This window comes from Schistocerca piceifrons, chromosome X, assembly GCF_021461385.2.
Source record: "Schistocerca piceifrons isolate TAMUIC-IGC-003096 chromosome X, iqSchPice1.1, whole genome shotgun sequence".
In the NCBI taxonomy this organism is placed as follows: domain Eukaryota; kingdom Metazoa; phylum Arthropoda; class Insecta; order Orthoptera; family Acrididae; genus Schistocerca; species Schistocerca piceifrons.
This window is the reverse complement of record NC_060149.1, coordinates 369,345,538-369,359,601: the sequence shown is the minus strand read 5'-3', so window position 1 is coordinate 369,359,601 and position 14,064 is coordinate 369,345,538. Positions and strand designations below refer to the sequence as shown.

Here is a 14,064-nt window from a genome sequence, read left to right as displayed (position 1 = left end):
TTTCTTGCCTACATATCACTGCGGACCGCCTCAAAAAGTCCATTCCATTGCCATCAATCTTTTTACTATTTGCGATTTAACTCTCTATGCTTCTGATCCATGTCATAATGCTTCTGATAATTGTGTTTAAGATTTTTCTTTTTGTTTTCTTTCTAATCTGTTCAAAATAATTTTCTGAGAATGCATTCAGAATGGTTTCAAACGACATTTTACACCTACCTATTTTACCTATTTTAAACATGTATTTTCGCCAACATATTGAGAGGTCACTTTCTTCTCTCATCACCACTAGCAAACTGACCAGTTACATTGTATTTTCATTGTTTCCTTCAAACACAGGAACCATATCTATCTCACATGCCAGACTGTGGTCTGGTTGCTCCATATCTCACAACCCACTCTCCATAACCATTTTTATAAAGACCTGCTCCAATACACAAGAACCTCGTTTATCCAAACAAGGAGGGAGCAGATATAATCCGGGTCACCAAAAATCCAGATAATCCAGAAATATGGTACTAAATGCAAAAACTCTAACATGTAATACAACATACAAATCTTTTAATTTGGCACTAACAGAAAAAGCATCACTGTCATTCTCTGGAACTAGGCATCTACCCACAATCATCTACATCCAAACAACTAGGAATTTTTGTTAACACTTGCAGGAATTGAGAGGGGTTGGCAATTTCATATATTCCAGCAGTGGAATCACAAATAACAGGCCATACTGTTTTCCAAAACTTCAGAATCAATAGTTCAGTAACTTGATGCCAAGAAGATGCAACAATAAAAATCACATCTTTGTTGTTTACTGATTTCAATACAGAAATTACATCAAATTCTACCTCTTATTTGATTAGTTTACTTGGTAGCTGTCTTCTGTATACATGACTGATGTTCTCCAGAACTCCTTGATCCATCTGTTGTAGAAGAGCCGTTATGGTAGAAGGGGAGATGCTGGCTGTCTGTGTGTAAGAACAGGTTGGCATGCATCTTCTTACAGTACATGCAGCAGTTCAACATGCTATCAATTCTTCTTTTTAGCAGATTGTCCAGAAAAAGAGAGCATTCCATTCACTTCAACTTACACGTGTCTGGAATGGATACTAGAATCTACCCTTGTTATTCCCCTTAACCACCGCTACGATGCTCCACCCCAGTTTAAGGTACACTCATATTTTGCAGTAAAATAAGTCCTATTACTCTCATATCCAATCCTGTGCACCTTAACCCCTCACACCTGAGTCCTGCGTGTCAGTGACTCACATAGACTCAGTTTGCTAACAGAACCGGAACAGTCTCTGATCTGCATCACAGACAGTATGGATGGTAGGCATCTGCAACCTTCCAGACAGACCACATTAGTTCCTGCAGTAGAAAGCCGAGTGGCTGGCTGACTGACACTGACTAACCATACCAAGGTGACTCTTTGCTGATTTATGTTATGTATGTGAATTTATCATGTGGATTTCAATCTCCAACATTTAGGAGAAATTGGGTGATGGGCTGAAACTGCTGTGAGCTCTGCTATGCTGAACTTTAGCATAGGATATGCATTTTACCAAACTGTCGGGCCTGAAAAGCTACTATACAATGGGTAGGGTTGTTGCTAACACAATGATATATGAAAGTTTGTGAGATATTGAAATCTCAGATTGAGTAAGCATACCGAAAGTAATGGACTCAGGGAACTCAAGAAATGTATGTGTAAAATGGGTCACATCCAGCTGCACCTTGTTACATGAGGTTTGGTTAAAACCACAATATCATGACTCTTAGCACATTATAAGCTACTGAAAGTGTAAATGTAACTAAATAATATCAAGTGGAATATCCTTGGGTTACCATATGTACAAAGAAAGGAAGATAATCAGACAAAGCTGCAGTCAGATAATGTCATTTACTAGGGGGGCAGACACCAAGGTGGGAACTCAGAAAAGGTTTTATAATTAACATGAAAATTACAGATGAAATCGTTGATGTAATTTTGAACAGAACAGCACAAAGAGTATTAAAATAAGTAAAAAATAGCCATTAGAAATATTGTAACTTCATGCCTCAATAACTTTGCACCCTGATGAAACAACTGATCTTTACGAGGTCTTATAAGAACTGTTCAACAAAGGAATTCACACTATAGGATAGTAGTGACTTTAATGCAAAAGTGGCAACAAAGTTGACAAACGTCTCTTCAGTAATGAACTTCAGATTCACTACCAGGAACGGTACAAAAAAAAACAACACACACACACACACACACACACACACACACACACACACACACACACACACACAGTCTCTCTCTCTCTCTCTCTCTCTCTCTCTCTCTACAGGAAGTCACTGAGAAGAACCAAATATACTCAGGTGACCAAAATAAAATAACTGAAGTTGATGTACAATTGCCAAGGAATGGAGGAAAAACAATCAGTAGGTACATGTTGTATAGATACAAAATAATGGTCTAGAAATGTTTCCTTACCTAACTTATATGTTGATTATCAAACAGTAGAGCAAAGCAGGGTAGTCACCGCCCAAAGAACAATGTTCACACATGGTCACGGAACACATTTAATTACCAACTAAGCAAGTACTAAGAAACACATGAAATAGTCACAAAATCCATAAGTTCTGAAAAAAGTCACTCGCTGTGGTGGTTGGGCTTTAGACACAGTGCTGTAGAAAAGGCAGATGCTGTACAAGGTGATACTCTCGTCCGGAAGTTTCACCAGCACAACAATATTCCAACGTACAGCTTGGAATTAATAATCCCCAGCAGAAGACGCAGCACGAAACACCATTTACATGCCCAGCTGTGAAGCTGGGGTAGAGACGGTGCAGCATGGGTGTCTCTCAAAACTTTAAGGTACGTGTTGCAACATGGCATGTCCATAGTAGTGTGAGCGCAGAGCAGGAACTGATATTGATGCTGCGAGGATAAGAAGGAGAGTGGGTGAGGCTAGGTCGGTGGAAGTCTTCCTATGGACTGAGCTATTGTTCTTTACCAGTAGCCAACCACCATATTATGCAGGTATATGGTCACACAGCAGGGTCAACAGCTTGGGACGGAAGTAGCATGTGAAGGGGGAAATTCGCTGCTTTAGCAGATGCCCGGTGCGAACTATGGATGTACAGAACTGCTAAGACAGCTTTGCGGCAAAAGGCCCCCACAACGCCAATTAAACTGCAGGCAGAACCAATAAATTTAGCTGTCACTAAAGTATATACGCCAACATCTGGACATAGTGATGATGAAATAAAAGAAGTGTATGAACAACTTCAGAAGGTTCTGCAATGTGTGGAAGACAGAGAGAATGGGGTGACTGGGATGCTGTGGTATGAGACACATTTGAAGCTGAAGCTGAAACACCAGGAGAGTAAAGACTGTGAACTCCAAATAAATAACTTTTTGACTTTAGCACAAATACATAATTTCAGAATTATCCAAGAAAATATCATACGATTGGAACCAGGGAATACAAGACACTATCAAGCTGACAATATTATGGCCAGAAAGAGACAAAGACACTGAATCAAACAAAGTAAGTTTTATCCTGGAGCTGATGCATGCAATAACTACAACTTAGTTACAATGTACAATAAAATGGAAATTTTAAAAAAAATCTGAGAGGTGGGCAATAGATAAATTAAATACAACATGTAGCAGAGAAAACTTCAGAAATTCAGTGAAGTTGCAGCTGAATGACAATGTAGGTCAAACAACAAACCACTATTGGGCAAATGTGGAAAAGGCAATAATAACTGCAATAAATGCCACAATTGGTCTCTCAGAAAACAAAGCCAAGGAACCATGGGTGAGTGATCACATAATAGCATTAATAGAACAAAGAAAAAATGCAAAGGGGAAAATAAATCTGAAAGCAACAAACTAAGGAACTTGGTTAACAGGGAAAGGAAAGAAAGAAAGAAAGAGAGAAAGAAAACAAAAGAATAGAGCAGAAACACAAAAGGCACATAAACCTGTAAGAACACAGAAACAACACAGTAACTCAGTTCGATCTAAGGAGGGAAGGATTATTATAGAAAATGAGGAAGTAGCTAACAAACAGTAAACTAAATTAAAAAGTTGTGGGGGGGAGCAACAATAAATAAATGAAATAGAAGAATAAAACTTAGAGCACATGGATATGGGGACTGTATGTTTTAACCAATGATCTACATGAAACTGGTATTATCCCAGAAGACTTCAATGAAAGTATCATGACCATCAGTTCATACAGGGGGTTGGCAGAGTTGGTGAAGGCAGAAAGCCTTGCTTGCAGGATGGAATCAGAGCTAAATATTTGTAGTGTCGTTCCCAGAACCGATCGTGGTCCTCTGGTTTGGAGCCGAGTGGAAGGCTTAAACCAGAGGCTCAGATGATTCTGCAGAGATCTGGGGTGCACATTTCTCGACCTCCGCTATCAGGTGGAGAAATGTAGGGTCCCTCTGAATAGGTCAGGCATTCACTACATGCAGGAAGTGGCTACAAAGGTAGCAGAGTACACGTGGAGTGCACATTTGGGTTTTTTAGGTTAGAGAATTCCCTCCCTAGGCCTCCTGAGACGCGACAAGGTAGCAGTAGGCGAAACACTACAGGGAATGAGTGGTAAAAGTAAACTGCAGGAGTGTCTATAGAAAGGTCCCAGAACTGCTCTCATTAATAAACGGTCACAATGCCGACATAATACTAGGGACACAAAGTTGGCTGAAACCAGATGTAAACAGCAATGAAATTCTAAATTCAGATTGGAATGTATACCGCAGAGACAGGCTGGACAATGAAGGGAGGGCATATTTATAGCGCTAAAATGTGCAATAGTATGGAAGGAAATTGATGGAGATCTGAAATGTGACAATTTGGGGGAAGGTAACTGTTAAAGCAGGCTCAAACATGGTAATTGGATGTCTCTATAGGCCCCCTGGCTCAGCAGCTGTCGTGGCAGAACACCTGAAGGAAAATTTGGAAAATATTTCGAGTAGATTTCCCGACCATGTTATAGTTTTGGGTGGAGGTTTTAACTTACCAGATACAGACTGAGAGGCTCAAATGTTTATAACGGGTGGCAGGGACAAAGAATCCAGTGAAATTTTTTTATGTGCATTGTCTGAAAACTACCTTGAGCAGTTAAACAGAGAATCCACTAGTGGCGATAACATATTAGACCTTCTGGTGACAAACAGACCCGAAGTATTTGAAACAGTTAATGCGGAACAGGGAATCAGCGATCATAAAGCGGTTACAGCACTGGTGATTTCAGCCATAAATAGAAATATTAAAAAATGTAGGAAGATTTTTCTGTTTAGCAAAAGTGAAACAAAGCAGATTACAGAGTACTTGACGGCTCAACACAAAAGTTTTATCTCAAGTACAGATAGTGTTGAGGATCAGTGGACAAAGTTCAAAACCATCGTACAATATGCATTAGATGGGTATGTGCCAAGCAAGATCGTAAGAGATGGAAAAGAGCCACTGTGGTACAACAACCGAGTTAGAAAACTGCTACGGAAGCAAAGGGAACTTCACAGCAAACATAAACATAGCGAAAGCTTTGCAGACAAACAAAAATTACACGAAATTAAATGTAGTGTGAGGAGGGCTATGCAAGAGGCGTTCAACGAATTCAAAAGGAAAGTTCTATGTAGTACCTTGGCAGAAAATCCTAAGAAATTTTGGTCTTATGTCAAAGCGGTAGATGGATCACAACAAAATGTCCAGACACTCTGTGACCAAAATGGTACTAAACAGAGGATGACAGACTAAAGGCTGAAATACTAAATGTCTTTTTTCAAAGTTGTTTCACAGAGGAGGACTGCACTGTAGTTCCTTCTCTAGATTGTCGCACAGATGACAAAATGGTAGATATCGAAAGAGATGACAGAGGGATAGAAAAACAATTAAAATCGCTGAAAAGAGGAAAGGCCGCTGGACCTGATGGGATACCAGTTCGATTTTACACAGAGTACGCGAAGGAACTTGCCCCCCCCCCCCCCCCCCCCCCACTCTTTCAGTGGTGCACCGTGTCTCTAGAAGAGCGTAGCGTTTCAAAAGATTGGAAAAGGGCACAGGTCATCCCCATTTTTACAAAGGGACGTTGAACAGATGTGCAGAACTATAGGTCTATATCTCTAACGTCGATCAGTTGTAGAATTTTGGAACATATATTATGTTTGAGTATAATGACTTTTCTGGAGACTAGAAATCTACTCTGTAGGAATCAGCATGGGTTTTGAAAAAGACGATCGTGTGAAACCCAGCTCGCGCTATTCGTCTACGAGACTCAGAGGGCCATAGACACGGGTTCCCAGGAAGATGCCGTGTTTCTTGACTTCCACAAGGCGTTCGATACAGTTCCCCACAGTCGTTTGATGAACAAATGGACTATCAGACCAATTGTGAATTGTGTTATTGGATTGAAGAGTTCCTAGATAACAGAACACAGCATGTCATTCTCAATGGAGAGAAGTCTTCTGAAGTAAGAGCAATTTCAGGTGTGACGCAGGGGAGTGTCGTAGGACCGTTGCTATTCACAATATATATAAATGACCTTGTGGATAACATCGGAAGGTCACTGAGGCTTTTTGCAAATGATGCTGTAATATATCGAGAGATTGTAACAATGGAAAATTGTACTGAAATGCAGGAGGATCTGCAACGAATTGATGCATGGTGCAGGGAATGGCAATTGAATCTCAGTGTAGACAAGTGTAATGTGCTGCGAATACATAGAAAGAAAGATCCTTTATCATTTAGCTACAATATAGCAGGAAGCAGTTAATTCCATAAATTATCCGGGAGTAGGCATTAGGAGTGATTTAAAATGGAATGACATGCCTTCACCGAGGAGTCAAGCAGTATATTGCTCCCTCTTACGTACATCTCAGGAAGAGACCACGAGGATAAAATCAGAGAGATTAGAGTCCACACAGAGGCATACCGACAATCTTTTTTTCCACGAACAATACGAGACTGGAATAGAAAAGAGAACCGATAGAGGTACTCAAGGTACCCTCCGCCACACACCGTCCGGTGGCTTGCGGAGTATGGATGTAGATGTAGATAATGATTCCAAAGAAGAACAAAGCAGCTACAGGTGAAGGCCACAGAACTTTGAACATTTTAAGTCACACTTTGAAAATATTAACAAGAATAATACAGACACATTAAGAATAAAATTGATGCCAATCCAACTGAGGACCAATTTGGCTTCAGTGAAGGCAGGGGCACAAGAGAAGCTATCCTCTGCCTTTGCTGTATAACTGAAGAAATCTTTAGGTTCAAATGGCTCTGAGCACTATGGGACTTAACAGCGAAATCTTTAGGGTCAACAGAAATATAGAAATATATACACAGCTTTCATTAACACTGTCAACTGGAACCAACTAATGGATATGCCAAAAATTGATTAGACTTAGACTATAGAGACAGCAGAATACTTACAGAGCCTTCTCCCCAAACTACCGTAGAGCTCAGAGGTCTAATAATACTGAGATATGGTGACTGTGGCGAAGCGGGGAAATTGTGAAGATTCATCCTCGTGCCCATAAAACCAGTCCTGGACGAGGCAAGCTATCTGAAATCAAATCTTGGAAGACAGCATCAACTCTGGGGAACAACCGTTGTGTATGGAATAGACCTAATTAACCGAAATTGTCACAAATCGTTAGAAGAAATGCGACCTTGCAGAGTAACCATGCGGCTCATGGAATACTACGGTATGGCTGCAGCAATAGTAAAGATAAAAAAAATATCAAAAATAAGGTAGAATTCTAGAAAATGTTAGACAAGGATGCATTCAGTCTACACCCCTATTCAACATCTACATAGAACACGCAATAAATGAGTGCAAAAAATACTGTACAGCTATCAGAATAAAAAGAGAAAGAAAACAAATGTTTAGGTTTACAGATGACATGGCTGTTACAGTTCCAGATGAAAGAAATCTCCACAGAACCGTAGAAGTTATAAATGCACTACTAATGGATGGGTACAAATTGGAACTCAAGAAGACAGAAATACTTGTGTTCTCAAAAGAATTAGTAGAAATAAACATTGAAATTAAAGGGGAAAAAATAAAACAAACAAGAACTCTGTCTGTGGTAGTAATGGGTGGATTTGCTCAAAGGGAGCATTACCCCAGATGGTGACCAATCCATCGTTGTCAAAAACCTCAGTGAGCCAATGGATTCTGGGAACCTCACACCAACATGTGACAGATTGCACAGTAAGTAACTCAATCCTCAAAATTTGAAAATTGAAACACCTTACATATACCCTGTTCAAACAGAAAATCATTATAACAGTGCTACATGAGACGAGAGACATAGATGAAGCAGCATTTGAATCAGAAGGATTTCATATTCTGAAAGAAAAACCTGGAAAGAGAGCACTGAAGAATGAACCTCAACTCAGTGCAGACTTTATAGTTAGTAAAAGAAATCCTGGGAAACATCACGAACTTCAGCTCCAAAAACAGTAGGCTCCCCACACTTACCTTTAGGGGAGTAAATAACATACACACTATGGTCAATGTACATGCTCCCACCAATCAGATTAACAGAAAAGATCCACAGAAAGTAGAAAAATTCCGAGAAGACCTGGGGGCGACATGGATGATTCCAACCATTACGTTATTCTACTTCTTGGAGACTTCAACACTCAACTTGGCAAAGAAAGAAAATTCAGGATCATCATTGGGTACCATCCTGCTCACAACAGCACTAACCAGAAAGGCAAATAACTAGTAGAAATTTGTAAGAGTTTTGATCTCATAACGAAATCAACAGCATTTAAACATCTTCCAAGAAACTCTCGACTAGGAGAGTTCCAGATGTAGCAATAGCGATATATGCAGAGAAGGAAATTCGAAATTTCAAAGTCCTCAAGGGTGCAAACTTAAGATTCAGACCACTTTCTTTCCAAAATTAAGGTCAAAATTTACCAAGAGCCCATCAAACTACAAACATTAGCCATATTGTGAAGTTTCATACAGAAACACTTAGAACTAGCAAAGACTTTAAGATGAGGTTGAATCAGAAGTATCATCAAGGATGAGAACAGTTGAAAGATGCTCTCATTGACAATACAAAGCAAGCAGTTCACCTGGAGAACAGGAAGAAACACGAGTGGTGGTCAGCAGAAGGAGATAAGGCAGTCAAAGAGTGCTGGAAAGCATGGGTTGATTGCTGCTCTCACAAAATGGCAGAAAATCTAAAGAACTTCAGCAAGTAAGAAAAAACACTCCAAAAATTATTTATATCTATATAGATACTCTGCAAGCCACCGTACGGTGCATGGCGGAGGGTACCCGTACCACTACTAGTCATTATCAGCAATGTCAAGAGAAAATATGAGAAAGAAAACTTAACTCAAACACAAGAGCGCTTCCGAAACAACAATACATGAGTCTTCTATAGAACATTCAAGACTAATGAAAGTGGATACAATACCCCAAACCTTAGCTTTAAGAAGAAAGAAGGAAATGCACTGTATGGAGATATGAGGAACAGTCAGATCTTGGACAAGTATTTTGAAGAGCTCCTTAAAAGTGAAGCACTATCGGAGACAAATCCTGAGGCAGAAATACCAACTGTAACAGAGGATAAGAGCATCATACATATCTTGAAGAATAATAACGCTCCTGGGGGAGATGGGATCATTGCAGAACTGTTGAAGTATGCAAATGAGAATATGAAGATTGAACTGACACATATTATAAGTAAAATTAGGGAAAAAGAGCAACCTCCAGAAGGGTGGATGTCGGCACTAATACATCCTATACATAAAAAAGGAGATACATCGGAACCTGGGAGCTGTAAAGGAATAGTGTTAATACCAGTGGCCTTACAGCAGTATTCTTGAAAGCATTGCAGCAAAGAGTGTGTGTGTGTGTGTGTGTGTGTGTGTGTGTGTGTGTGTGTGTGGGAAGGGGGGGGGACTAAATTCCCAAGCTAATGAATACCGAGGAGGCTTCAGAAAAAGAGAGATCATATGCAGGACAAATTTTGACTCTGAAACTGGTATCCGCATATCAAAAAAAAGGGAAACACAAATTTCATGCTTACATTTGCAGTACACAGATGAACACTGTTCAAATTTTAGAGGAGATGAGTTTGAATAGAAAATCCAGTGAACTGACTGAACAGATGTTAAGCAGCACAATGCCCAAGGTCAAGTTCAGAGGAAAGCTTTTGAGAGACAGCCTTTCCCTTTTGCTCTTTAACTGTGGACTTAACAAGGTGATTATGGAAGACTCACAAGAAATGAAAGGAGTGGGTGAAACATGACTGAGGTGCAAGAAGACAAGGAATATGGGTAGACTGCCAAGCATTTACAGATGATATTGTGATATTAGGAATCATTAGAAGAGGTCATTAACCAAACCACACAACTACAGAGACAAGCGACTAGAGCAGGTCTACGTATCTCTATCAAGAAGGTACAGCACATGACAAACATCAAGACCGTTCCTAGATAGCTGACAATAGAAGGAGGGAAAATTCAGAAGGTAGAGAGAGTTAAATATCTGTGAGAATGGATAGAAACTGGGCCAACAGAAAAGGAAGCAATGGGAGCATGAATAAACAAAATGAATTTAGCATAGAAACTAAATATGAACATCTACAAGAAGCAGAATATTTTTATTAATGCAAAACTGAGACATTACCACACAGTGATCTGCCCTGAAGCCAGAAACTCTCAACCTTGTAAGAAAAGAGGTACCTAAAAAGACTAGAATTGGTGGAACAAAAGAGTCTCAGGAGGATATTGGGACCTCGAGGAACAGAAAATGTTCAGTTAAGAAGAAGAGTGAACCAATAACTGTATACCAAGACAGAAATAGTCTTGGATATCATCAGAAAATGAAGGAGTGTCTTCTTCAAACACATCCTTAAACTGGACCAGGAAAGGTTAACATAGCAAATAATACAGTTTCTCTCTGTATGTCCATCTTTTCAGAGATGGCTGCAGGACTTGGCTGTTCGCTACAGGATGTCAAATTAAACACCTTTCAGCCATCTAATTTTCAAACTTGTATTATATGGTTACCAGTTTCAGCAGTTTACTATGCCATCTTCAGGCCCTGTGTACAGACAACAATGGTACCAGTATGAAACAGATAACCAAAAAATGGGGGTGATGCAAGTCTTATATACAGTGGCAATATGTATGAACATAACGATACCAACCAGTATAGGAAATTACACAAAGTTACAGATGAATTAAGGAATAAAATAAGAGAACAGTTGCGCACTGTATTAACTTAAACTAGTGAGCAAAGTATATACGTCATATAATTGTGAAAAAGAAACCTACCTAAACGGAGGTCAATACTTCATGTTATGCACAGATAATAATGTTGTAATGCTAATGCAATGCCCGTGAAACAACTGGAGTAAAGCAATGTAGTCATATATTGATGAGTAGACTGGACATAAAATATTTGATTACATGCTGTCAGGTATTAGTAAAACACATACCACTTACTGGAGGTCAACCCCATAAATATTTGTATCGCTATGTTCCATATACTACTAATAACTAATAAAAGGAGAATATGTAATAAGTCTGCTGGTAAGCAGGCATGTGGCTAGGCAATATACCAAAACATATGCTACAAAGTAAGCCTAAAGAAGAGAAATTCATTACAATCGGAACAACCAAAGGTGTGCATCTCTCAAAGAAAAAAAGATAGTATGTCCTACAACAGAAAAACCACTGGAATGTATGTGCCAGAGTATACAATACAATGAGTAATATGTAAGTTAGTACCTTTGTTATTACATAGTTAATTGAGAATGTGGATATCAAGGAATATACCAGAACCCTGTGCCAGGTATCATCAAGGCAGTAGAGGTTCAGGCGTGCAATTTGAATAAACACCCATGTCAACTAATAAAACTAGTAGTAACGTGAAAACGAGGACACATTATGTAACATGAAAACAATATAAAGAGGGAAGAACTCACAACACTAATGCCATAACGGCAACCAACATAGTGTAGCAACCATTGCTGTTACATGTCAAAAAATGAAGGTAAGCAAGTAAGTAGGTTAAGGCAACGTCACCTAGGACTTGTGAAAAAACTAGGAAGTTGGAAAAGGAAGCTTAACCTTCTGAATATAAGTCCACTGTTTCAAGTACTACACCATCTTGCTTGTACTGACATTGCACATTTCAGAAAATGTACTGCAACTCTAACAAACAAGTGGGAATATTTTGTTTGAACATAAACACATGCAATATACTCTGACATATTATGAACACTGGTACAATGCTCTTACACTATCTGACCAAATTATAGTAATTGTCCCATCAATTTATGCCTGAATTGTGACCTTTTGTACTTGAGCCACTTTTCTCTCCTTAAATTTGTTGTTGGTTTTTAGGTACCGTCTATTACATGTGTGACCCTGAGGTTGGGTATAGCCCCACTTTGATTGTAATTATACTGTCAGAAACTGGAAAACGTTCATAGTGTGTGTGACAATAAGCTTTGACATCCTGCACTGAAGCTACCCATCTGGCACAGATTGAGTGTCAACTGACAGACACCAATATTTCCTTCCAGGTGACAGTCATGGTTACAAAAGTTCTCAATTTTGTCACCAAAAGTTAAATTGTTTACAACAGCACCAAATCAGAGCCCTCCACAAGAGTAACCAATCCATCTACTGAGGCTTAATTAGTTACTATCACCCTGCCACATGATTTCACATTGGTGGGATGACAGACATAATCTATTTCAAATTGTCATTATTTGCTAAACAATACTTACAACATGTAGCAATGTCTGCAACATTTCCTACAATGTTGTAGCACTAATTTGCATCTATTGTAAGCTATTAAATCTTTCAGTGTTCATGCCATCTGATATGAAATGTTATACCATGTTTTCCACAAATCAATAAGAAGAGCTATGGAATCAAATTTCTGATCCACCATGGTCTACTAAATTTTCAATATATCACCTAACTATTAATTCCATGACAGTTATACCATACATGACTATTAGCTGACAACTTCCATGACACAGAGATTACAACAAATGACAGCTGATTTTTAAATACACTCCTGGAAATGGAAAAAAGAACACATTGACACCGGTGTGTCAGACCCACCATACTTGCTCCGGACACTGCGAGAGGGCAGTACAAGCAATGATCACACGCACGGCATAGCGGACACACCAGGAACCGCGGTGTTGGCCGTCGAATGGCGCTAGCTGCGCAGCATTTGTGCACCGCCGCCGTCAGTGTCAGCCAGTTTGCCGTGGCATACGGAGCTCCATCGCAGTCTTTAACACTGGTAGCATGCCGCGACAGCGTGGACGTGAACCGTATGTGCAGTTGACGGACTTTGAGCGAGGGCGTATAGTGGGCATGCGGGAGGCCGGGTGGACATACCGCCGAATTGCTCAACACGTGGGGCGTGAGGTCTCCACAGTACATCGATGTTGTCGCCAGTGGTCGGCGGAAGGTGCACGTGCCCGTCGACCTGGGACCGAACCGCAGCGACACACGGATGCACGCCAAGACCGTAGGATCCTACGCAGTGCCATAGGGGACCGCACCGCCACTTCCCAGCAAATTAGGGACACTGTTGCTCCTGGGGTATCGGCGAGGACCATTCGCAACCGTCTCCATGAAGCTGGGCTACGGTCCCGCACACCGTTAGGCCGTCTTTCGCTCACGCCCCAACATCGTGCAGCCCGCCTCCAGTGGTGTTGCGACAGGCATGAATGGAGGGACGAATGGAGACGTGTCGTCTTCAGCGATGAGAGTCGCTTCTGCCTTGGTGCCAATGATGGTCGTATGCGTGTTTGGCGCCGTGCAGGTGAGCGCCACAATCAGGACTGCATACGACCGAGGCACACAGGGCCAACACCCGGCATCATGGGGTGGGGAGCGATCTCCTACACTGGCCGTACACCACTGGTGATCGTCGAGGGGACACTGAATAGTGCACGGTACATCCAAACCGTCATCGAACCCATCGTTCTACCATTCCTAGACCGGCAAGGGAACTTGCTGTTCCAACAGGACAATGCACGTCCGCATGT

General features: G+C 40.5%; 1 protein-coding gene across 2 annotated transcripts in view; it reads right to left on the bottom strand.

Moving 5' to 3' along the window:
• Nucleotides 1-14,064, bottom strand: part of LOC124721814 (mitogen-activated protein kinase kinase kinase 1-like) — a 178,522-nt gene that overhangs the window by 77,744 nt on the left and 86,714 nt on the right. The gene's annotated exons all lie outside the window — the stretch shown is intronic.